Source organism: Anser anser (assembly GCF_964211835.1).
Source record: "Anser anser genome assembly, chromosome: 23".
Classification (NCBI taxonomy): domain Eukaryota; kingdom Metazoa; phylum Chordata; class Aves; order Anseriformes; family Anatidae; genus Anser; species Anser anser.
In genome coordinates this window covers 6,653,673-6,678,938 of record NC_139744.1, presented here as the reverse complement: position 1 = coordinate 6,678,938, position 25,266 = coordinate 6,653,673, and the positions used below count along the sequence as shown (strand labels likewise).

Genomic DNA, 25,266 nt, shown 5'->3' with positions numbered 1-25,266 from the left:
ATTGCCAATATGTAGAGACAGCAGTGGTAGGGCACATCATTACATCTCTAACAGCTCTTTGCTGGAACAGGTTCCTGCTGGAACAGGTGAAGGGAAAAACATACCCACATGTACACTCCAGCTGTGATTTTCAGGCTCTTTCCAGGAACTGTAGCTCTGTAGACTGCAGGACTGCAGTGAGGACTTCACCTTTGTGAAAAGAAAGCTCATCTAGCTGGCCAAGACTGCTACCTATGTGCTCATACTGCTCAGCTTAAATGCTCCCTTGATGTCTTTTAATATGAATTAACGATGTTGAAAAAGAGAAATACTGCTTAAAGTAATTATTATAATGTGCTCTCAGGGATTTAGCTGTGGGTTTGTAGCCACATGCTAGCTGAATTTTTAATTGGCGCAAGAAAAAAGGGTGGGGAAAATGGAGGAAATCATATTTTACTGGGGGAAAACAGGTGGCTTCCCACCTGTTGTGCTTAAAAGGTTTGAAGCTCAGAACAAAACCTGTATTTTATAAAGATCAGAGTGGGAGAGCAGAGATGTCCAGCACCTCTGTCTGGCTGCTCACATGGCAGTAGTTCAAGGGACCCGGGTCTGGACTGGTGGAGTAAAAGAGGATTCTGCAGAGGAGCTGCCCTTCCCAGGGACCTGCAGACTGCACGGAAACCTGCCAGAGCCTCTCTGGTCTGACAAACTGGGTCTGTCTTGTTGCAAAAGTAGTCAGAGATGTTTTCATAGAGGTAAACTCTTGGAGGTAAACCCATTGGTAACGTTTCCAAGCATCAGAAGATCTGTATAGATTCTTACAGTCTTTGCAGCCCAGCTCGGTGAGAGGGGGACACTGACCGAGGTGTTAACTGAAATGTGCGTTAAATGTGAGGCTGAGCAATTCTGAAACATGAGAACATCTCCTTTAGATATTCATGAGCTGGTGTTTCTCATTATTTCAGTACAAAAGAGCTTTTCACTCTAAAATTATTCCAGTCTAATTGGTGTAAGGAATAGTCCAGCAATTCGTGCCACTAAGGGGTGTGAAGGGTTAACATTGAGGCCTGGGTTTAGGCGAGAAGAGAACAAAGGGATTTCTTCAGAGAAAAACTGCTGACTTTGCACGGACGTGCAGTAACTTCTGACAGCCGGCCAAGAGACCACTAGATAAGGAGGAAGAATATGAGCCTCCCTGTCCGAGCGGCCCCCGAGAAACTAACAGAGACTGATAAGCAGGTGCACCTGGGAGGACTTCGGATTCGGGAAACCAATTATAATAACCCTGCCTCTTCTAGAAGTAGTAATGAATATGTGTTAGCCTAGGAGCATAAAAACCAGCCGCTTTACGTAACAGGTGTGCGTCCTGGTGGAGCAGAGACTCCCGGCACACCCAGCGCTGTTTGCTTGCCTCTATTCATTTAATAAATTGTAAACTTTGATTGTAATCCTATTTGGGACTCAGTCATTTATAACAATTGGGGGCTCGTCCGGGATGGTCTTGGTTCCTGAATTCTGACTTGATCTAGGAGGGGCGCCCCCACCATTTGGTGGCTCCTGTTCGAGTCAGGTCGGGGCTAATGCCATCTTGAACCTGAATAAGGGCAAGCAAAGATTTAGATTTTTTTATGAGCTCCCTTTGCCGGCTGCAGCACTATATTTTGCCCGTAATTCTGCGCGCGAAGATCCGAACGAAGACGACGGAGTTGTAAGTATTTAAGGCGTATACCGTTCGGTTGGGTGGGTTTCGGTTGCCTGTGTGTGTGAGAGTGTGACTGAGACGGAACGTAGTTCCGAAGCGATTGTGGAGGTCTTCTGACCGCGGTTCCAATCTCCCGCGAGGGACTTGGCCGGTGAAGGACCGAAGCGATTCCTATAGGATTCGTGGGTGGGTGATAGGTCCTAAACCCCCTGCAAGACACTCTCACTAAGGCAACCAAGGGCTGTAGGAATTGCCACAGTAAAATTCCTAGATGGGTCAGACAAAATTGAAGACCTGGGACCAGAGAAAAGGGAGCAAATTACCAGACATACCACCAGAAAGTCCATTAGGGATAATGATTAGAAATTGGAACGATAGGGGCCCCAGAAAAGGGAAAAAGTAAATTAAAAATGGTTCAGTATTGTATGACAGAATGGCCAAAGTAGCCTTTAAGACCACATGTCTTTTGGCCCGTTTTCGGATCCTTTGAAGACTGGGTTTGCCAGGCCTTAAATATACATGTTAATTCAAAGGAACCTTTTAGCCAGGAGGAAAGTGATTATGCAGGATTATGGATCAGGATCTCACGTCCTTTTCCAGCCTCAATATTTACACTAAAAGCAGACGAGAAGTTTGACGAAGAAGAGAACAAAAAAATAAAAAAGAAAAAAAAAAGGAAAAAGAAAAAGATGATGAATGGGAGTCATTGGATAACCTACCACCTCTATATCCTAACAATCCACCCCCGGTGGTGCATCTTGTAATCCTGTTTTGTTCTTAAATGTTTTGACTGTGTCAAGGAGGAAGGTGGGAGCATTATCTAAGTAACAGTTTAGAAGTTTGGGTATATTCGCGGTGGTGTTCGGTCAGTTTCCCAAGTATCGGGGGAGGGGGGCTGACTGATTATCAAAGTGGTAGAACGGAGAGTCACTTCTTTGGTGGTTCGGGCCTGAGCCCTGGGAATTCGGTAAGAAGGGGGAGAGCGAATTTATTTAGGCCTCAATACCTTTTTAAACCCCCATCTTGACGGATACACAGGAGTGATTCCTTGTTTTGTGTAGGCTTACTAACAAAGTGCATGAGAAAAATTAGCATTTGGCTTGAAATTCGGTCTTATTGAAATGTAAATTTTGTGGAAAAGGTGTTATTGTTTGTCTAGAAGACAGAAGGCTGAGTGCTTCAGGTGTTTTTCCGAAGTCCTGCGGATTTATGATTGGAATGGGGCTCATTAATAATCTGAAATAGTAAAGTTTGTATGTGGAAAGAAGAGTTTAATCCCAGAGAATTGGGACATTTGGGAAGAAGATTAGGAAAAGATAGTAAAAACCTGCAATAAAAAGGTTTGCGTGGAAATTGAAACAAGGGACAGTAACTAATATAAATAAATAAAAGGGAATGGGAAATCAAGGAAAAGGGGAAAATCCAAAAAAAAAAGGCGTCCTAAAAAAAAAAAAAAAGCCTCCTTGGGTGCATATTGGCACATTGGAAGGATATTGTTAGAAATGGGGGCACAGAAAGCAAGAGGACTTCCACTAAGTATTGCAACCAATGGTGGCCACTATATAAACTAAATGGCCACTTTATGGATCAATCGACTATAACAGTGTCTTGCAATTAATGTTTTTGAGGAGAGAAGGAAAATAGGATGAAATGTTGTATAGTGATATGTTGTTTCAGCATGTTGGAGGGAAAAGGTTTGGAATTAAGTTGGCCCCTGACTGAGCCTTTGGTGTTGGCATTAGAAAAGTACGGGCTGGAGAAAGATAAAGGAAGTGTTAAAAGGGTTGTTGAAGGTGTTAAAGGTTGTGTGGCATGTAGTATTTAACAGAGCTGTTTGAAGTTGAATGAGCAGGGAAAGAGGATGTAGGAATGTTAATAGTTCCGTCTCAACCCGAGGCTGAGATCTCTAAATCGCGGGCGTGAGCCCTCTGGGGCAGGGGGACCGTGATGGGTCCGAGAGAGTTGTCGTGGAAACAGAAAAGCAGCTAACTCTTGAAACAACCTGAGTTCCTGTGTGAGCTCAGATTGCCAATGGGACCGCTCAGGGAACTTTCAACGATTGCATTCCCCTGACCGACCCCCTCACTGAGACCCTAATCACCCCGGAAATTATGTAAATACTAAAATCTGGTTAAATTGGCTATTGGGAATTGAGAATCTGTTCCAACAAGGTCCAAAAGAAACCCCTATGGAATTTATGGAATTTTTGAATTTCTGGACCAACTTTGAAATGCAATGAAAAAAAAAAAATGGACCTGGCTTAAAAAAAAAAAAAAAAAAAAAGAGAGAGAGAGGCAACTGGCTAGCCTCTTTCCAGGGCAATCAGCCCCTGATATCAGAAAGAAATTGTCTTAGGCTGCAGGACAAACTTACAACAGTCAGGAATGATGGGGACCTGGGGCATCTACCCTAGCAGGTCCACTAGTTGAAATAAAGCTAGGAAATGAAGACAGAGGCTTGAATTTTTTGTTGGTTATGGGAGCTTCTTTCTCTGTGTTAATTAGGCTGTAAATGTAATAGGAGCAACATATTCAGTGTTAAATAGTTTAAAAGGACGATTAGGAACTAAGACAACTACAATAATTGGAGCCACAGGGAAAGAGGAGGAATGGTCATTCTTACAACCCCTTGATTTGCGTTTTGGGGGTAAGGAACTAACCCATGAATTTTAGTATGTACCAGAATGCCCGATGCCACTCTTGGGACGGGATCTATTAGCCAAATTAGATGCAACAATAACCTTTGAGGATGGAGAATTAATAATGAAGGTACCTGAGTCCAAAGTAGGCCAAATCCTAATGATCAAAGATAAACCCTTTGTTAATATTCCAAGAGAAGTAGAAAATGCAGTTATAGCAACAGTACGGGAAACAGATGTACCAGGGAAGTCGAAACTGGCACAACTGGTAAAGGTGGAATTAAAGGAAAGAGCCAAACCTGTTTGAATCAAACAATATCCACTTAAGATAGAAGCTAGGCACGGGAATGGTGAAAATTATTGACAAATTTCTCAAATATCAGATTCTGGAAGAATGTAAATCGGAATACAATACTCCAATTTTTCCAGTAAAGAAGCCAAATGGCGAGTATAGATTTGTACAAGATCTTAGAGCAATAAATGAAATAACAAAGGATATTCACCCGGTAGTAGCTAATCCTTACACATTGTTAACATCTGTGAAAGGGAAATATAAATGGTTTACCGTGATAGATTTAAAGGATGCCTTCTTTTGCATACCTCTTGATAAAGATAGTAGAAAATTATTTGCCTTCAAATGGGAAAACGTATTGAAGTTTTTGGACCACATATGGTAACAACCGTTTTGGAACAAAGCGGGGGGGGGGGGCACTGGTTATCACCCAGCTGGATGATGAAATATCAGGCAATCCTAACTGAACAAGATGACATAACCTTGAAAATGACTAACCTGTTATATCCAGCAGTATTTCTAGGAACTGTTCCAGAAGAAGGACCGTTGGAACACAGTTGTGTGCAAATAATCGAACATACGCCAGCCACAAAGATTTGAAGGATGTACCCCTTGAAAGGTATTCAGTGGGAATACCACACTCCGTGGCACCCACAAAGCTCAGGGAAAGTAGAAAGGATGAATCAAACAATAAAACAACAATTGGCTAAGTTAATGATCGAGACACAGCTGCCCTGGACGAAATGCTTACCATTGGCACTTTTAAACATAAGAACTAAACCACACAGTGAGACTGGATTATCATCGTATGAAATGTTATATGGTATGCCTTATTCTCAAGGGATGCCCCTAGGGAACAATGTAGTTGAGGATCATAGTATCCAGAAATACATAATTACCATTGGAAGGAGATTACAGGAGATAAGAGAAATTGGGATGATGACTCAGACACCACCTTTAGGATTTGCTATTCATAAAATACAACCAGGAGACAAGGTCTTAATAAAAACCTGGAGAGAAGAATCATTGAACCCCCGATGGGAGGGACTGTACCTTGTTTTACTTACTACTGAAACAGCTGTGAGAACAGCAAGAAGGGGTTGGACCCACGCATCCAGAATAAAAGGACCAATAACTACCGAAGCCTGGAGGGTTGAGTCCACTCCTGGGGAACTGAAACTGAGACTAAAGAGGAACTGATATCCCAGCAATGAGGTTCTGCATGAATTAAGGGCACTGGATAAAGAGGACAAGGCTGAAGGGAGGAAAGGGAGAAGGCAAGACCGGGGTAGGACCCTCCACTGCGGCGTGTATGGTCTACCGAGGGAGGCAACCCCTATGGGTATTGACCGCCGAGTGAGAGTGCCTCGACCGGACTTCTCCCACACCAAGATCAGTTTGTCCTGAGAAAAATAACATGAGAACCTTTTAAACCCATAATAAAATTGTGATTAGTTTTTCCAGGAGCTGGATCGCCCTGAAGGGCTGAATGGTAACACAAGCTCTGAAAGCGGGCCCAACCCCATGATTGAAGGCGCTTCCCACACTCTCAAGATTGGACGGCGAAAAAGGCTTATAATATGACAGGTCGCCAAAGAGAACTGAATTGTGACTGTAAGTGGAAACCCAACGTGGGAGCTTGGAAGCGTGCATATACGAGTACAAACGGGGCAGACATTGTAACAGGACCACTCGGTAACAAGGACACTCTGTATTATCACGCCCCAAAGGGTAAAGATGGTGGATGGGATGGTCATTTTCCAAACGGGACGTGGGCCCTAAAGAGACATTATTGGGTGTGTGGCAAACATGCTTACAAGAGGCTACCCGGAAACTGATCGGGAATATGCTATGTGGGGTACATAAGACCCTTGTTCTTTTTATTGTCACAAACACAAGGAAATCATTTAGGAATAAGATTATATGATGACCTGAACAGAGTAAAACGATCTATTGATACTTCCTTATCCGGGGATAGTGCCCAAAAATGGGGAAAGGATGAATGGCCTCCTGAAAGAATCATACAGCATTATGGGCCAGCTACCTGGAACCCGAATGAGTTGGTATCAGGAGCCCGAGAACCTATTTATAATTTGAACCGAATAATTAGGTCGCAAGCTATCCTCGAAGTTGTAACCAATCAAACAGGGACGACCTTGGATCTTCTGGCTGATCAATCCACTCAGATGAGGAATGCTATCTTTCAACGTAGAATGGTCTTAGACTATTTACTAGCAGAAGAAGGGGGAGTGTGTGGAAAACTGAACGATTCTAATTGTTGTTTACAAATTGATGATAATGGAAAAGTGGTTAAGCAGATAACAAAAGAAATTAAAAAGCTAGCCCACGTCCCAGTACAAACTTGGAAGGGTATGGATTGGGATTTCTTTCCATGGTTGCCCGGTGGACCATGGGTTAAAAGAATGCTATTTTTATTTTTATGTGGTGTAATGACATTATTGTTTATGCCTTGCATGATACCTTGCTTTACGTTGTTGATACGGCGGATAATAAATAGCACCCAATTTGTGATGACTTTGGGAGAGAAAAGGTGATGTGTCGATAATGATGCTTAAGAAATGGACACCCCGAGAACTGACTGATGAAATCCAACTGCTACTAACAAAAGTTGAAGAAGAGACACGAATTGATGATATTAAAAAAAAAAGGGAGGAATTGTAAGGAATAGTCCAGCAATTCGTGCCACTAAGGGGTGTGAAGGGTTAACATTGAGGCCTGGGTTTAGGCGAGAAGAGAACAAAGGGATTTCTTCAGAGAAAAACTGCTGACTTTGCACGGACGTGCAGTAACTTCTGACAGCCGGCCAAGAGACCACTAGATAAGGAGGAAGAATATGAGCCTCCCTGTCCGAGCGGCCCCCGAGAAACTAACAGAGACTGATAAGCAGGTGCACCTGGGAGGACTTCGGATTCGGGAAACCAATTATAATAACCCTGCCTCTTCTAGAAGTAGTAATGAATATGTATTAGCCTAGGAGCATAAAAACCAGCCGCTTTACGTAACAGGTGTGCGTCCTGGTGGAGCAGAGACTCCCGGCACACCCAGCGCTGTTTGCTTGCCTCTATTCATTTAATAAATTGTAAACTTTGATTGTAATCCTATTTGGGACTCAGTCATTTATAACATTGGGAAATAATAAGGTTAAAAAAAAGCATTTTCAAGCAAATGCAAAGTTTTCGTAGAACCTGAAAATAATTTATTTTTATTTCCAATTTGTAAAAATAAACAAAATAGCCTAACTGCTTCTTTTGAGGTTAAGCAGGGAAAAACAAACAAACAAACAAAAAAACCTCTCTCCCTCTCTCTGTGTATCCATTTTTGATATGGCTAATGAACCAAAATTGCCTTTATTCATATACCTCTGCTCTGATATGCCCTTTTTGTCTGTGCATAAGCGAAAGGTCTTCTGAGCTATACAGAGCTCAAACAGAGAAAAACCTTCAGCGAGACCAGAAAGCGAGAGAGGGCACAGTGGCTGTGGAGGCAAGGCCGGAGCAGGGGATCTGCCAGGTGGAGCTGTAAGCCTAGCGTTTCTCCTCTCCCTGTCCTGCTGACGAGGTCTAACTCTCGTGTTGTGGCAGTATCTGATTCTCTATTTTGAGCCCTGGCTGTTTCTTCTGCACAAGCAACCCTGCCAGACCGCAGCCCCGAGGCAGCCTGCAGGTTGCAAGAGAGGCACGCTCAGTGCTTTCTGCTGTCCGGAGACTTGGTGACACTCGCTGGCAGCGTGAGGAGCGTGGGCAGAGCTGCCAGAACACAGCTGGTGACCCTGGTGAGCAGCAGAGCATGGGCCGGCCAGGGGATGGATCTGGGCAGGGCAAGAAACCTGCTGCGGTAAGGACTTGTTAGTGAGTAGGTTTGTACCAGAGCTGAGGGATCGGGGATTTCTCTGGGTGGTACAGGGATAAAACTTAAGACACCAACAAAATAAAACTCCTGGGGATTTCCCAAGCTCTGCAAATGTCTGCAACCCACCATGAGAAAACCTGTCGGGAGATTTATGGTGCCTAAGAATAGGATCATGTCGCTTACTTGTCTGTGTAACCAGCTTGTGGTGGGGCTCACAGCTCCCACCAACATGTCTGCACTACAAGCCAACCCACAGGGATATCAGTTAGTAATTGCAGACACGGGGTTTTAGAGTTTTTTATGCAAGCTGCACATTTTCAGCTTTGGAGATCTCCAGTTTAACTCTTTGCTGACACAAGCTGTAGCACACAAGCAGCGTGTAGTTCAGCCAGAGCTGTGCTAACTCAGCTCAAACTGCAACAGGCAAACCTTTGGGAGTTATTAGGAGGGTAGATCTAAATGCATATTAAAGAGCAATGTATAACCAGTATAACACTGCATAAATAGCCTGGGGTGTGCACATTGCTATTCTCTAGCTTCAAGGAACTGGTATATAGTTTGGCACTAGTTTGAATGTCAGGGAATATGAGTGAGGTATGCCAAATGCAAGAACCATGGCATGAATCATGCTGCACTTCCAGCGCGTTGGCTCCAGCCCACAGACTAGATCAAGCGTTCTCCATCATCACAACACTCTTGGCTGGTTTATTGTTTGCTGGGCTACTGTCATGATCCCTGGAAGCTGCTGATCGGGGGAGAAAATCCACACCCATTACTTGGTTTTGAAGGGCCACTTCAGCCCATTTCATCTCATCCAAATGCACAACACCCACAGAATCCACTTGCATAAGATTTCTAGCTGGGGAGAGAGTATATTTCTGGGGAAGGCTGGCCACACGTGTGCCCTAGGTGTGAAGTCTGCAAGAAGGGAGCTTTTAGAAGTCAAGAGATAGATATGTGACATTGGCAGTTCATCAGTGAAGACTTACTAGAGCTGAATAAGGTTTCTGAAGCACACTTAGAGGCCATTTCACATTGATTGGCTGTTAAATACATCTCATGCCCAGTGTTCATTTGCTTGGGAGCCAAGCGAGCTCTTGGTACTCAAATCTTTTACCTCTTGGTAAACAGCAGCAGCAGCCTCCTGGGGAGGGAAACATGCCTCTTGCTCCATCCACTTCATTTTCCCTGTGAACACAGGAGCCTCCTGTGTCTAAGGAAAAGCCTTTATTCACATGTCTGTGCACTCCACCCTTGGTAGGTCTCTAGCTGTTGAATTAGAGCAAATGACAAGAAGCAGTAAGGTAAGCAAGCAAAAGGAGGCAGTGACACAGTGCACAGGAGAGACTCAGGAATGGTGCTGTGAGGTTTTTCTCCTGCTGGCATGGTACAGAAAGAGGGAGATGGCAGGAAGCCTAGAGAAAAAAAAGTGAGACAGGGAAAGAAGCAAGTGTGGGAGAAAAGCCAGGACACTGGGGCTGCCTAGCAAGGCAAGGACCTAGATAGCTGGTCATGTTCCTGGCCAGTCCCATCAGCTCTGTCCTACTTCAAAGGGGATTTAAGGCCTCAGCAGGCAGAAGAGAGTATCTCATAATGAGAGCGTTTGCATGGGGGCTCCTGTGTCCTGGCTTTATGGCAGTGGTATGTGACAGTGGCATTCATTGGAGCCTCAAGGACCCTGAGGAGGTCAAAGATGTTTTTTATCCCTAGCACCCCTGAAGTGTGCTCTGTAATCAGCTGGGCAGTACCTGGAAAGCTGCTGCTCCCTAAATCTGAGGCTGTGAAAGGAGCTGCCTGGTGATCCTGCGTTACACGTGAGAAGCCCAAGCTTCTGCTTGGCCAGGCCCAAGAGCTCAGCCAGCCGTGCTGCCCTGTGTGATGGCTGTCAGCTTTCATGAAATCAGGGCCCACTGATGCAGCTGCCCACATCTTCGTGCCGCTTCATAACCAGCTGCTGCAGCCTGTGCAGAAAGTAGCTCTTGGGCACAGCCCTGGTGCACGCAGCAAATACCCCAAATACCCCTTCCTGTGGCTGCAGTGAGAGAAGGGAGGCTGTTTGCCTTTAGGGATTTGACTCACTGAGCAATCGGTCATTTCAGTGGCTTTACTGCAAAGCTTGCTTTGTTTCTGCTTAGGTTTTAGCTGAGAGAAGTTTGAATAATTTAGAGGAAGGAGTTTAGGGGTTATTTGTATTTGATCTCTCATTTTCCTCCTTTCTTTCCCATCACATTGCAGTCATACATCTTTTAATTCAATTCCTCTTTTCTTTTATGGGTATGATCTTGCTTTCAGTTGGAGAAATATCTGCTACTTGGGATGGAATTCATCTCTTTTAACTGTAACCACCTGAAGGCAATGGGAGAAACAAGCACCATCAAGGAGAAATTTTCACCAGATTTAGGTTCCAATCTTAGGCTGGGATAAAAAGTCACCTAAAGAAGCTGTCCTGTCTCCAGTTACTGTGGATAAACCCTTTACAACCATCTGTGATGTGATGCTTTTTAGAGAGCTGTGTGTAGGGATGTTCCCGTTTTCCACTCCACAATATCAGTAGTGTAGTACCTATCAAAACACAACCCTTTTTAGGTGGGGAGGGAGGCAGAGGTGGGTCTCGCTGTCGTGGTGTGATGGGCTTGAGCTTGCACTGCTGCATTAAGCGGAATCTCTCACTGCCTTCCTACTCCTTTGGCTCTCTTGTCCCACTTAGCCCAGTCCGTGCTAGAACTGGCATGAGGAAGGGGGTGTTGGTGGAGGTGTTTCCTCAGGTCCCTCGGGGAGGAGATGGGGCCAGTCCTGTCTGGGCTAGGTCATGGTCCAGCAAGTGGATGCAGAAAGAAGTCAGTGATGTTTCTTGGTGTGGTGCAGCTTCACCAGTGGCACTGCTTCAGCAGCAGTAAACTGACTGGGCAAGAGGTAAAACTGGGCAAGAAGTATAATTTGTAGAATCACAGAATGGTTTGGGCTGGACAGGCCCTTAAAGGTCACCTCGTGCCTCCCCCATGCCATGGGCAGGGACACCTCCCACTAGACCTGGTTGCTCAAAGCCCCATCCAACCTGGCCTTGAGCACTTCCAGGGATTTTATTTGTTCTCTACTGCTTTGCAGTAGTTTTTTAGAAGAAACTGGGAATAAAATGTTTGATGCTAGTGAAATGAGATGTATAAGGAGAAATCTGGCTGCAATTTAAACTGACAAACTCATAGAAAAGGGATATTTTAGCTGTTTTCATTGAACGTTTAGACATAGCAAAACTGTATTTTCTGTGGAAGGGAGTGGTCTGTTTCTGAAATGTTGTGTTCTGTCTTGCTTTGGCAGTCAGCTCAAGCTCAGTGTGCCTTGTAGGAACTTCAACTACTGTCTTAGGCTCCTGTCATTCTCCATGAGCCAGGCTCCCCAGGTAAAATCACGGGTTTCCTGAGGATTGCCCAGCGCAGGGACATTTTTCCCAAATGCTACAACACAGCAACATGACCCTGCCCGGTTCTGAATGCTCCAATGTCTGGATTTGCACTAGAGAAATTAAAACATGAGGTAACTAACTTCTACAGAGATTTCAGAAAATGTCTCCTGCCCCTTCCCAAGACGTCTTTGCAGCTGTTATTTCCAATACTCAGAATGACTGAGAACTGCACAAATTCTTGCCCACACCCATCCTTGTCTTTTACAGTGACAGAATTCACCTTCCAGCCTTCCATGAGGAAGGTGCACAGTCGAGTGCATTTCAGAGGAGCCCCAGCCCCATTTCCAGGCTAGGCAATGCCAGGAGGAGGAGGAAGGGACGGCAAATAGCTGCTCATTTTGTTCAGAGGATGCAGTGAGATGAGGAGCAGCGCTTCTCTGGGCTGTTGGGTACCCATCCTTCTCTCTACTCCTCTCCCTACTGAACAGGGGAGGTCTGAGACATCGTCAGTGTCTCTCATATGGCAGCAACGGAGGGCAGCCAAGAGGAGCTCCCTCAAGCAGGAGGGAATGCAGATTGGTTGTCCAGCTAGAACCACACTTGTCACTCAGTAAAAGTGAAAGAATAGATCAGCAGAGCATCGTGGGAGCACTGCTAAAATGTATCTAGATAAAGCTGATGTGTTTTTCCCGGTGTCTAACAGTGTTTATCTGAGTGACTGTGTTCCCATGACTTAGTAATAATGCACCTTTCAACTCGAGAGACAGCAGCCCGTGGTTTTGCTGCTGTAGGTCACAGGATCTAGCCCTGCGAATGACTCTTCAAATCAGATCTTTTTGTACAGGGGCAGGTTCTCAAGAGGTGAACATGCTACTGAAAGGCAGGTAGTGTGAGAGCTGTCTGCTCAGCACAGTCATGTCTGCTCATGGGACTGGGACTGCCAAAGTACTTGCTTTAGCATGCTGGCAGGGGGCTATGCTGTTCAGTTTCTAGAGCAGTAAACATTATTCCAAGCAACTGTGAGATGAAGGATCTTAGCCTCCAGAGTGGGAGAAATGGTTTGCTGAGAAGGATTGGACATTTTTCCAAAGAGGCAGAAGAAGCAATTGGTCTCTGCAGCTGTTCGGCCCAGGCACGCATACAGACCTGTGAGTGCTGAGTGTCAGGATCCGTGCGTGTGTAGAGCTGAACCTCTTTCAGGCTGGGCACTGCCATGACCTGGCTGCTGATTTACGCTCCAGGAGGAGGTGTATATGAAGACTTCAGTGACACAGCCCCAGATGCACCATACCTTGTGCATCTTTGGATGAAAGGTGCTGGATAAATGTAAGCCTTGTCCCTGGCTCGCCATAGTCTTGGCACTACCTAAATATGGATTGTGCACACAGTCCTGTTGGAAGATGGTTATGTTTCAGCCACTGGTTTGGGGCTACTAATCAGACTCTAAGTACAGATATGCAATGGCAAATGATTAAATTACTTCTGCTTATCAGCTGAACCAGAAGAAATGACCCCATAGTTTCACTTTAACTGCAGGCCAGACTGTATTAGTTCGTTACAGTGATTAATTTGCCTTCTTGCTCAAAAGTTGGCATTTCATTCCTTGTGTGATGTTCACTTGGGCAGCTCCTGGGATTGGAGTCTCTTGCATTTAAATGGGGGACTGGTAATGAAAGCTCTTTAATTTAAGCTTATTGGTGTTTTAGCTACACCAAACCGTTTGCATTTTTTCCCCAAATGTAGAGCTGCAAATGCTAAGTGTCTTTTTTAGAGGTGTGGCATTTCCATTCATTTAGGGTATGTCCATGCAGGTGCATTCATGCTTTAATTCATTCTCTTCCTATCCCAAAAGCATAAATGGTGCCGGTGCGCTGGAGCACTGCAGCTCAGCCCAGGTGGCTGCCTCAGCTCTTGGGTTTTCGTCCTTGTGGTGGTTTTACTCGGGTGGGCGGCCGAGCTCCACCACAACCGCTCTCTCACTCCCTCTCCTCTAAGAGGAACAGGGAGAAAATACGATGAAAAGGTCTCAAGGGTTGAGATAAGGATGAGGAGATCGCGCAGTAATTATTATGATGGGCAAAACAGACTCAGCATAGGGAGATAATAAGATTTATTACCTATTACTAACAAGCTAGAGAAGTGAGAAACAAATGAAAGAAACCAAAAGCACCTTCCCCCCCATCCACCCTCTTCCACCTCCTCCCCCGAGCGGTGCAGTGGAACGGGGGAATGGGGGTTATGGTCAGTCTGTAGCGCTTCTTCTCCGCCGCTGCTTCTCGGTCACTCTCGTTCCCTGTGCTGTGGGGTCCCTCCCACGGGATGCAGTCCTTGCCGAACTGATCCGACGTGGGCTGCCCACAGGCAGCAGCTCTTCAAGAACTGCTCCAGATATGGGTCTGTACCACGGGGTCCATCCCTCAGGAGCGAACTGCTCCAACCTGGATCCCCCACGGGCAGCAGCTCCTGCCAGGTCACCTGCTCCTGCATGGTCTCCTCTCCACGGGCTACAGGTCTGGCCCGGAATCTGCTCCGGCAGGGGTCTTCCAAAGGCCACAGCCTCCGTCAGTGCAGGTCCACCTGCTCCTGCGTGGTCTCCTCCACGGGCTGCAGCGTGGAACCCTGCCCCACCATGGTACTCCATATGCTGCAGGGGGACAGCCTGCTTCACCATGGTCCTCACCTCAGGCCACAGGGGACTTCTGCTCCGGTGCCTGGAGCACCTCTCCCCCTCCTTCTTCACTGACCTTGGCGCCTCCTCACTCCTCTCACTCTCCCAGCGGCTGTGTTTGGCCCCGCGTTTTTTTTCCCTGTCTTAAATATGCTTTCACAGAGGCGCAAACAACATCACTTATTGGCTCGGCTCTGGTCAGCAGTGTGGCCCTTACCTAACATGGGGCAGCTTCTAGATCCTTCTCACAGAAGCCACCCCTATGGCCCCCTGCTACCAAAACTTTGCCACGTGAACCTACTACAGTCCTTATTGGAACCAGCTGGATACACTTTATCAAAAATTTCTGGTCAGGAAATAAAATTTGCAACACTTGCAGTAACAAGATTTTACTTGCTGTAAGAAGTATAAACAGCTATCATATTTCTTAATACCTGCTACATTAATTTGACTGCTCCTATAGGTTTAGTTTAATACTTGAAACAACGTACGGGGTCTGGCTGAGATGTTAACTTTCCCTGCAGCAGCCCATACAGTGCTGTGCTCTGCACTTGTAGCTAGAACAGCGCTGGTGTCACCCCAGTGTTGTGTCTGCTGCTGAGCAATGCTGGCACAGCATCAGAACTCCCTCTAACCCCCCCAGAGCTGGGGGTGGGCAAGTGATGGGGAGGGGACATCACCAGGGCAGTTGACCTAAACTGACCAAAGGCATATTCTATGCCATATCATGTCACACTCAGCAATAAAAGGTGGAAAAAGGAAGAAGAGGGGAGGGGTGGGCTCTCGTTGTGAAAATGTCTGTCCTCCCAAACAACAGCTACGTGCATTGAGGCCCTGCTTCAAGGATGTGGTCAAGCATCGCTCGTTGGTGGGAAGCAGAGAGTAATTTCTTTCCTCTGCACTTCCACACAGCCTTTGCTTGTTGGTTTTTTTTCCCCCTTTTCCACTTTCCCTTTTTTCCCTTTAGTTAAATTGTTTAATTAATAATAATTTTTCCTTAATAATTATTTTTTCCTTTAATTAAATTATCCTTATCTCAACCCATGAGTTGTTTATTTCCTTTTCTTTCCCCTCCTCTTCTGAGGAGGGGGAGTGAGAGAGTGGTTGTGGTGGAGTTCAGCTGCCTTAGCAAGGTAAAACCACCACAAACAAATGTTTCTCTGATAACATGCACTTAAATAGAGCTGTTGGTTACCTCACTACTGGCTGTTGATTGGGAAATTTCCTCCCAAGACTTGAGATTTGAAATTCAGTGACAAGTATATCCTAAGCCAAGTGCTTGCAAGTAAAGCAGTTTGTCACTCCTGCAGACCAAGTACACCGGGGTTTGGAGTCTATTTGAAAAGAAAATTAAACAATAAGTCTGTTCTAGCAGAATTAAGGATTGTATTCTCCGTTATTAAGTTGCAGAGGAAATATAAGTAGGATGAACTTTGGGTATAACCTACCTGCAGCCTCTCCCAGGTCCTCGCCAAGAATTCCTCTCATCCCTTTCAGTGAAGGATGCCTTGAAGGAACTCACCTAGTCGCACTTTGTCTCTTGAAGAACATCATCTTTACCTGTCCCTTTTTTTGCCCCCTGGCTGCTCCAGTTATACCTGGAGGTTGTCTGAATGCTGCTGCATGGAAATAGATAATAAGAGCGCTTCTGTAGGACAACATTCCCTCCCTCCCTGTTACTTAAGGAAGAAGACTTATTGTATGGCTGCTTTGACCTTTCCTTGTCTGTGAGAATACATATAAAACAATGCTAATTTGCCTGGGAATGATTCACACCAATACAAAAATATCCTTCAATATGGGTATTTCCCTCTTCAGGTTTATCCTTTTGCTTAGGAAGTAAATTAAAATAGCTTTATGACTTCATCCTATAGCATGAAAAATTTTATTGGCTTTATAAGACCTTGCAAATCACAAACATCGAATATATTTTATGACACAACAGGCTGCATTACAGTGTTTTTTCAGAGCCTGGAAATATAGATATGACTGACTTGGCATGTTTTGATCATAAGTTTACTGTCTGGGAAACTCAAGCTATCAGTTTTAATAATATGTTATTTCACCAAAATGAAAACACTTCACTTTATCAAGGAATATACTGACGTTTGCCTGTTTCGGAAAGTTCATTATGTGAAACTTCTAAATCTTAATTTCAAGTAAAAAACTGCAGTCAAATTATCCTAAAGGTCAGAATTTCCTAAGGAATGTAAACAAAATCATCCAAAGGACTCAAGTGTATGCTTCTTCTGAAAATAAGAAAAATCTGATAGGAAATATTTGACCCAAAGTGTTGAAAAGGCAGACTTGATAACCTAAAAAAAATAAATTTCCAGTTAAAAAGTTGACATAAATCATGCATCTTTCCAACACCTCATTTCTGAGAAATGTAATTTTCTTATACATAAGCATTTCAATGTCTTCCTTATCCATTTTCCTTCAGATAAGAGCACAAGAAGCATATATTTCAGTTCTGACTTTATGCGTGTTTTAAGTTCCAAAATAGGACTGGAACTGGATAGGTTTTTAACTAATCCTGATGTAAGAGTCAAAAATGGGAATAAATCTTTTGCCTGGGATGAAACAACCCCATTAAGAGCTTCTTCCTGGGTAGTTTAATTAAAAGATTAGATTATAGATTACGTTGATATATTGGAGTGCAATATGCTATAGCATGTTTAAACTCATAGCTGGAAGATAACAGGTACTGCATGTACAAAAACCTGAAGACTATTTGTGAACAGAAATGTCATTTTGTGACTTGTCAGTGCTTCCCCAGCCATCCTCATGGTTACCTGCCAGTCCCATAAGAGATTCTTAGGTAGGGAAAGGCAAAGGTTGGGCAAGGGGGGGATTCAGTTTGCAGACAAGACACCTGAGCATGGCTCCCCACGTGGAAAAGAGCTTCCAGGACTGTGCTGGTAGCTCCTGTAGCTTGGCCCCGTTCACTGCAGTCATTTGGGTGCTGCAGAAGAGCCCTTGGGCAGCATGCACAGAACCCATGTGCCATGGGGAAGAACCCAGAGCTGGTCATTGTTCCCTTCACTCCCCTGATTGTAATTTGGGACCCTTATGTCTGATCCAGTTGTATTTGTCTTATCTGATCGTTTGGTTTCTGATTTTTTTTCCTGGTTTTCTTGTTGTTGCTGCTACTTTTCTTTTTTGGAAGTGTTTACTTAAACCACAAAAGAAAAGCATTGAATAGAGAATGGAAGCAGCACTTATTTGAAATATTTGGGTTAGCTTGAAAAATGAATGTGCGCTCACCTTTCTGTGAACCATACCAATAAAGCATGGCACTGCGGCAGGCTGATCGCACATTGCTCATGGAGAGCGGCAGCAACCTCCAGTCCTCGATCTGGTGTGCAGAAATACTTGATTAATGTCACTGCCCTAAGGGCCACACAGGCCATTCTTGCCTTCTGATTCCCTCTCTTACCTTCCCCTAATGGAAAGAGAGGATGGATAAGGAGGACAGAAACGAGATTTTAGCTACATAAACAGGAAAGAAAGAGAGCAGAAAACTGCTGCAAGACCAGGTTCCTGGAACATAGCAGTGAAAATGCTTTCAGGGACAGAGAGGCAGGAGCAACCCAAGAGAAAGCTGGATTCTCACTGACAGATGAAGGAACTGGTGATGGTGAAGACAGAGGAGAGCTTGGGGTGAGAATGACCACGTTTCTTGTAATGGGAAGAAGTAGTAACAGCAGAATGGTGACAGCTTTCAATAATGTGGAACCGGTAGATGAGATCTTACAGAAGGCAGATAGAAAGGGAAAGAAACTAAAGAGAGGAGGAGGAATTTTAAATTTTATAGTAGGACTGTGAGCACAAATCGTCTCAATTTAGAAGAATAGAAAATTCAATTAGAGTCAGCTTTACAAATATAAGCTTTCTATTGATTTTTTATTTCCTCATTGTGTGTGCAGAAAATGGAAAGTAGGTTAGATCAGAAAAGCTGGATGCTGAGGGTAGTCAATGTGTGGAGGGCCGCAGTCAAAAGAGGTGGCATTAAATGAGATACAGGAGGTGAGAGAAATCCCAGGTTAAATCAAATTGTACAGTGAATACTATGAGAGACCATGGCAAGTGCTGTTCTGCTGCCTAACAAAGATGAAAAACCTTCCCCAGATGAACCCCCAAATGTCGGAGGCCCTCACTAAAATGCAGTCTGTGTGAAAGGGGTTGGTGTCACTCATGCTGCAGCAAAGCCCACACCAAGGAGAGATCAGAGCAGTAACAATTTAGGTCAAACCAACTGCTCCTAATGGAATTCATCACAGTCTGAGGAGGAGAGACTTAATTTCTGGGGGATGAAAACAAGCCAGAGATCTCAAAAGGACCCATACGGCTTGACTTTTGCTGCCTGGACAAACCCAGGTTAAGAGCCCCCCAGCCTGGCTCTGTATCTGTACTTCACTGAGGTTCTTTCTTTGTTCAGCTGTCCTAATACACTGGTTAGCACTGAAATTCTGACAGCTTTTTATTGAAGCCAAACTCTGTCCATTGACCCAGTTTACAGGGGTAAACTGCATTGTGTGAAGGGCTGGAGCACAAAGTTCAGTGGGGAAAAGGGAGCAGAAATGAGCTGTGGGGAGAAGTTAGCTGAACCTAAGGTACCTTTCTTTTAAAAGACTTTTGTTTTCAAAGAGGAGACATGCATTTCAACTTGACCTCAATATCTGGAAAATACTGAATAAATAGCCCCGTTTGTTGAGTGTATGAAAGATAGCAAGGAGATGAGTTGCAGCCAACCTGGATTAGTAAAGCATAAATCATGTCAAATAAATTGAATTTACTTCAAAAACAGAGAAAGGCCTTTTAAATAATAGAAAAGCATATGGCATGGGAGGCAATGTACTTAAGTGCAAGAAATATGACATTTTCATAAGCATGTTGTAGAGATCTTGCCTACATAAAGCTGTAGTAGGGTGGGCCGGAGGAGGCTGGAAGAATTAAATGAGTCAGGTTTCATTAGGAATTGTCCTGTGTCCAGTTCTGCTCAGTACTTCCATTAACCATTTGAACCATGCCATAGCAGATGCATTTATTATGTTTTCAGAATGCTGGGAGGAGCACTGTGTGTGATCTCGACAAATAGTTTGCTGGGGAATGTTTTCATCAGAATACAAATTTACAGCAACCTACTGCTAAGCAAAATAGCCAGCACTCATCAGGTGCACAAATACAGAGGAAGGGTGAGTAGCTGAGTTTAGAGCCAATATTTGGGAAATGGGTCTCATGGTTACGGTGGAGCACAAGGGAAACAGGTGGAGCACAAGGGAACCTACTCTTCGCTGGGCTCATCTGGAACAGCGTGGACCGGCTGGGGCCGAATTCAAAGTGAGCAGGGGGAATGATCAGCTATCTGGAAACTTCAGCTGAGAAGGGAGGATGGAAAGGATTATGGTTACTTCGTGATTAGAAAAGCTCAGGAGGGACATATGGCAACCCTTCAGGTATGTGAAAAACTGATTCAGAGGGGTTCTCCCCACCACCAAAGATGCATTTCCAAATTGAGAGGAGTTCAAGGAACCCCAAAATAAATACCCATTTCAGAGGTACGAGCTGAAAAAAAAATGCTAGAAATCTTAAACAAGAACACAGCAATGAGGAATACTGCAATGGGGATAATGTGCATACCCGTGGCCCAGCAGTTGTAAGTGAGCCCAATGGCAAGGAAGAGGGTGAACTCCCCATGTCTGTAAGCAGTGGCAAGAGCTGGGGCAGGTGCTGGGGCTGTACCCAAACCAAGCACTGTGGGATGAGTTACAAGGAGGCAAGAGTCTTCCTTCACCTCTGAGAGAGACCCCGGATCAAGAGAAACTGTCCATCAGAGGAACAGCATCTCGGGGCAGAGACTAATGCGATCTGACTGCTGATTACAGCTGCAGAAATGCCAGGTTAGCAAGTAATATATCAACTTCAGTACCGTACTGGGCACCAGCTTTACTGCCTTCAAGCCACCTAATTGTGTGTCCTGCAGTTAATGGAGATCAAACTGTTCTGTGTCAAAAGTTCAGCTTCAAACAGCTTCTTGCATAAATCACCTTCCTTGTTTTACGTTCCTTATATATTATTTTAGGTATATATTCTGGCCTAACCAGTCTAAAAATATTTTTATAGTCTTCATGTGGTCTTCTATGAAAAAGTCTCTTTTCCAGGCTCCTGGTACATAAGATAAACAGTAATGAAATGAAATTGCAGCAAGATTCAGCTGAGACACTAGTGAAATCTTTCTAATGCTAGCAGTAGTGATGCACTGAACTGGATTACTTGACAAATTTTCTCATCATTAGAATGGCAAATTGGTTTTGCCCTTAATGTCTTTCTGCAGAGACAGGCAGCTGGCTTCCAGTTTAGTTTAGTGCAGGCTGTCAGCAGTTGTAAACATACATTGCTCTCTCTACTGGAGACTGCTTTTGTTACTTGTTTCCATTTATTTTTGAAACAGCCATTCATACTAAGAGGGTCTGTTTTTTGTATAGTGGAGCAATTATGCTAATAATAATGCAGAGTTGTGCTTTATTTTGATATTAATTTTAGTGACTTGGATAAGACAGTAATTTGAGCGTATGAATGAGTGAAAAAAGGCAAAATGTTTATAGAAATACATTAATATTATGCACTCCATTTTACAACTAGCTTGAAATGGGCTTTTAATAAGCATTTAAAATGATGTATTCCTGTCTGTATAAAATGTCATATCTCATCTTAAGAAAAGTGATTTTAAAAAGCTCTGGGTAATTAACTATTTATTTATTATTATTACATTATTTGTAATGGTAAATTATTAGAAGCATTAAGTGCTTTTGTATCTGAGAGCCTGCCCACTGTTCGTATGGTTATCCTGTACTGTACACTGGAGCTGTGCTAAGCCAGAATCTGTTGGAGAAAAAGGAGCATGCGTTCTCTGTGCTGGCAGTTCATACCCCCTTTCTGCATCTTGTTAGCAGCCGGTGGCTTTGGTTAGGGTGAAATCTACTGCTTATGGTCACAGATCCTCGCCAAGCCATGCTGGTGTCTGTCATGAAGCTGTGAGTTGCTGGGGTATCCGTATTTTAGGAAGACCTAGAAATGGTGACATTTTCCAAATCTTCCATCAGATTCTTTCTGTGGTACGTCCAAAGTAGGTTTATACCCATGAGTTAAATTCAGACAGTAAGGTGGTTGTTTTCATTCATTTAATATTTGAAAGAAGATGGAAGAGGTCTTAAGGTCATTTAATCTATTCTTCTCTAAATGTGTATTATCTCTACCCAAAACATGGCTATATCGTTAAACTCTAGCGGTATTGATTCCACAGCCTCCCCGAGCATCGTATGCTGGTGCTGCCCTATCCTTAGAATTGGGTTGAAAGTTTGGTTCAGTGTTGAAGCCAAACCTCCTTACTCCAGACCTCGGTCAGTCCTTGCAAACTCTTGGGAAGAGAGCACCAGGGATTCTGCAAAGTCTTTTCAAAGTTCTTTGACAAAGTCAAGTCCTGTTTGTAGCTGACACGGTGCAGGGTTTGGTGCTTGCTAGGAGGGACTGGGCAGTAGTCACCAGACCTCTCACTGTGGCTTTTTGGGGGGTGGCGGTCATGGATAAAGGTGGAAAATAAGCATGCAGTTCTCCCAAGACAGGATTTAGAGAAGCAGTTAAGGTTTTTAATTGACATTTAGCTATTTAAATGATGTTAGAATCAAGATGCAATGGTCATCTGAGTTACCAGACAGGTGATGGCAATAGCACCAGTTCCCTGCTGACATGCTGCAAACATATTCCCCAAGGAATCCAAAGAAGCTGAGCTAGAGGAAGAGTTTGATTTCCCAGCTCTGTTTCCACTGGGAAGGGGAATTAATTCATTTTGTCTGTATCTCTCTGTGGTTTGTAGTCAGAAAATAAGCACAATAAACACACAAGAGGTCTCAGAGCTAGGGCTTTAGAGACACTCTGAGGAGGATGAAAAGCTTCTTGGACAGGTAATTTCGGCTTCTTATAATGCTCATGTTCTTCTTTTTCTTTGCTATGCTTAGAGTGTGCCTTAACTCTGGGTATTTTTATTTATTTATTTAAGAATTCCTCCTGGCACAAGATAAACTCCTAATGAGCAATACCTTTTGGAGCATGAAGGCCTTTTCAATCCTTAAGTTTAGTCCTTGGCCAGCACAGGGATTTCCATCCCATAGCAAATCAGGGGGAAAAGCTGATCTGTACAGACTGTTTCCTAGACTGAGGGTCAGATCCTCAGCTGCTGTACATTGCTACCAGCTCCCCAAATGCCACTGTCAGCATCCAATGCTGACCCAGGAGGGAGAGCAAGCACAGTAAGGCAATCGAGTTGAACATGCTGCCAAATCTGCTGATCTTACCATGACTTCTTGGACCTGGTGTTGCTTATCCACTATGTTTTTGCTGTCACCTCCTCACGTGTCCTTCCTGACTTGTAAAGAAACCTTTTTTAATTTTAGTAAGCAGTGTTTCTTCTTCTTTTGAGGCTTTCTAACTAAATTGCACCATCTAGGGTTAGCAAGAGAACTGCACGTGTCTGTGTTCCTCTACAGCTCATTTCCGAAGAGACAAAAGGAAAGCAGATGCAGGAAACCTGCCTGGTAAGAGTTTAAGGCACCTGGAGATTCAGGGACAAGTAGCTGTGAATGCCAGGGCAAACTGGGAACCAGAGTGTCACAGGACTGTGTCTGCAATCTGTAATACCTAAAGCACTGCATACCCATGCAGCACTGCCTCTGCAGTTTCTCCTTGTCCTTTAGGCTTCCTAATCCACCACATTCCTTTCGAGGCACTGGTTTACCCACATCAGCAATCCCTCATGTGCACTGCCAGGCATGTCATGGAACACCGACATCTCCAAGGGGAGCATGCTCAGCTTTGCCTTCCTCCTCTTCCCTTTATACACTGCAGCAAGAGACGGAACGGATCTGCAGGTCCTTGCTGAGAGGCACTCTCCTTGGTGTTTGTGTTTGAATGAGATTTTTTTGTTTAATCAGCAGAATCTCCAGTTGGAGCATCTCCTGTCATGCTGGCAGGCTGTTTCATCTGCAGGCAAAGTTGATGGGAACTGATCTACACTGAGCTGGCAGACACCACCTCTCACTGAGATACTTCAGATACATCCCATCCTTCCCCAGTGTGAGCCAGAGAGAAATGGGAGCCAAACAGCACCGAGTGCATTGAGGTTACAGGGTTGAACTCCGTAGGAGAGGGTTCAGACACCAAATGAGACAGATCACTTCAGCCCACGTTTCTTTTTCTTTTTTTCTTTTTCTTTTTTTTTCTTTTTCTTTTTCTCTTTTTTTTTTCTTTTTTTCTTTTTCTTTTTCTTTTTCTTTTTCTTTTTTTTTCTTTTTCTTTTTCTTTTTCTTTTTCTTTTTCTTTTTCTTTTTCTTTTTCTTTTTCTTTTTCTTTTTCTTTTTCTTTTTCTTTTTCTTTTTCTTTTTCTTTTTCTTTTTCTTTTTCTTTTTCTTTTTCTTTTTCTTTTTCTTTTTCTTTTTCTTTTTCTTTTTCTTTTTCTTTTCTTTTTCTTTTTCTTTTTTATTGCCAAGACTTTTACATCACTCTGTTAGTAGGAACTAAGAAGCTGCACCTCCTAGATCCCTGGTGCTGTCTCAGTCAGAGTTGTACCGTGTCCCCAAAGTGCAGGGGTCCAGTGGTTGTCTCCTGCAGGTTTCTGGGTGCTGGGCTCTGCCCTGGGATTGATACCTGCCTTCCCACTATCACGAGGAGCTGATTAAAAATCTGTTAAAGCCAGGATCTGTATCTGCAGCTCCTTGTAATACATGTCCTGACTGGTAACGCTGGATTTCCAGCTCTGGAAGCATTTTAACATCTCTGAAGTGATGGAGAAAGCCTTTGGGATGAACCAATAGCCTTTATGTGGGGTCACTTTCCTGGTAAGATGGGGTGAGAGGATTTCTCCTGTGTGCACAATCCTGGATGGACTCAGTCCTTCCTACCTCAGAGTTTGGGCTGAAAAAAAAAAAAAAAAAAGAAAAAAAGAACACGAGTTTTCTTGTAGGAGAGAGGAAAGGGAATGATTAAGCCTTTCAGCCTCTCTTTTCATGGGCAGCAGAGGGAAATGGGCACTTTTATGGCAAGTTTTACTTCATACCAAAATGTCTGAATTAAGCAATTTTTCTGTCTTGTCTCCCTCCATTGACTCTGAGATTAGACTGGCTGACCGCAAATACCTGCAGTGCTTGTGTCTCTCAGATCAAGTCAGGCAAGGTGACTCTCCTTGCTTTCCTACAGCTTGTAACACTTCCCCATAGCAGACCATTTTGTTAAACCGAACAAAATGGGACTGGTAGAAAACCAGCGTTACCAAGTTATCAGCTGGATCTGGTGGAGCCAGATCCCTGCAACATCTGCCGTGCAAATTTCCTAATAAATCTGGGTAGAAGGGCAATGGAGCAGAAGGCCAGGAAAATACAGCCCAAACCTGTGAAGCAGCTGCCTGGGAAAAGAGGACAGAGCCAGGTAAATAGGACATGTTTGTCCTTGGTTGTGCCAGCAGGCTCATTCCTCTGAATCCATGTGATCCCTGTTATGCAGTTCCTTGTCAAAATGCTACAGAAGAGCAAGGCAGCGCCTGTTTTTGCAGAGCTCTCCAAGACGTTTTTAGAGCCTCTCCTGGGCTGGGCTCAGCCTGGAGGGGTCCCTTCAGCTGCCTCCCTGTTACGAGAGCAGGGCTGCTGGCCTCCTTGGGAAGGCTGAG

The 25,266-nt window shown here is 44.2% G+C and overlaps 2 protein-coding genes and 1 long non-coding RNA gene across 3 annotated transcripts in view; 2 read left to right on the top strand and 1 right to left on the bottom strand.

The window, feature by feature from the left end:
• Positions 1 to 25,266, top strand: part of LOC310885452 (acid-sensing ion channel 2) — a 504,402-nt gene that overhangs the window by 184,121 nt on the left and 295,015 nt on the right. The gene's annotated exons all lie outside the window — the stretch shown is intronic.
• The window catches only part of LOC310885454 (uncharacterized protein), a 369,789-nt gene that overhangs the window by 92,946 nt on the left and 251,577 nt on the right, over positions 1 to 25,266 (bottom strand). The window lies entirely within an intron of this gene.
• Positions 1 to 25,266, top strand: part of LOC310885465 — a 46,286-nt gene that overhangs the window by 16,507 nt on the left and 4,513 nt on the right. The window contains exon 1 of the long non-coding RNA XR_014574821.1: positions 1 to 25,266. This exon is cut by the window's left edge and continues 16,507 nt beyond it. This is a non-coding gene — a long non-coding RNA (uncharacterized lncRNA).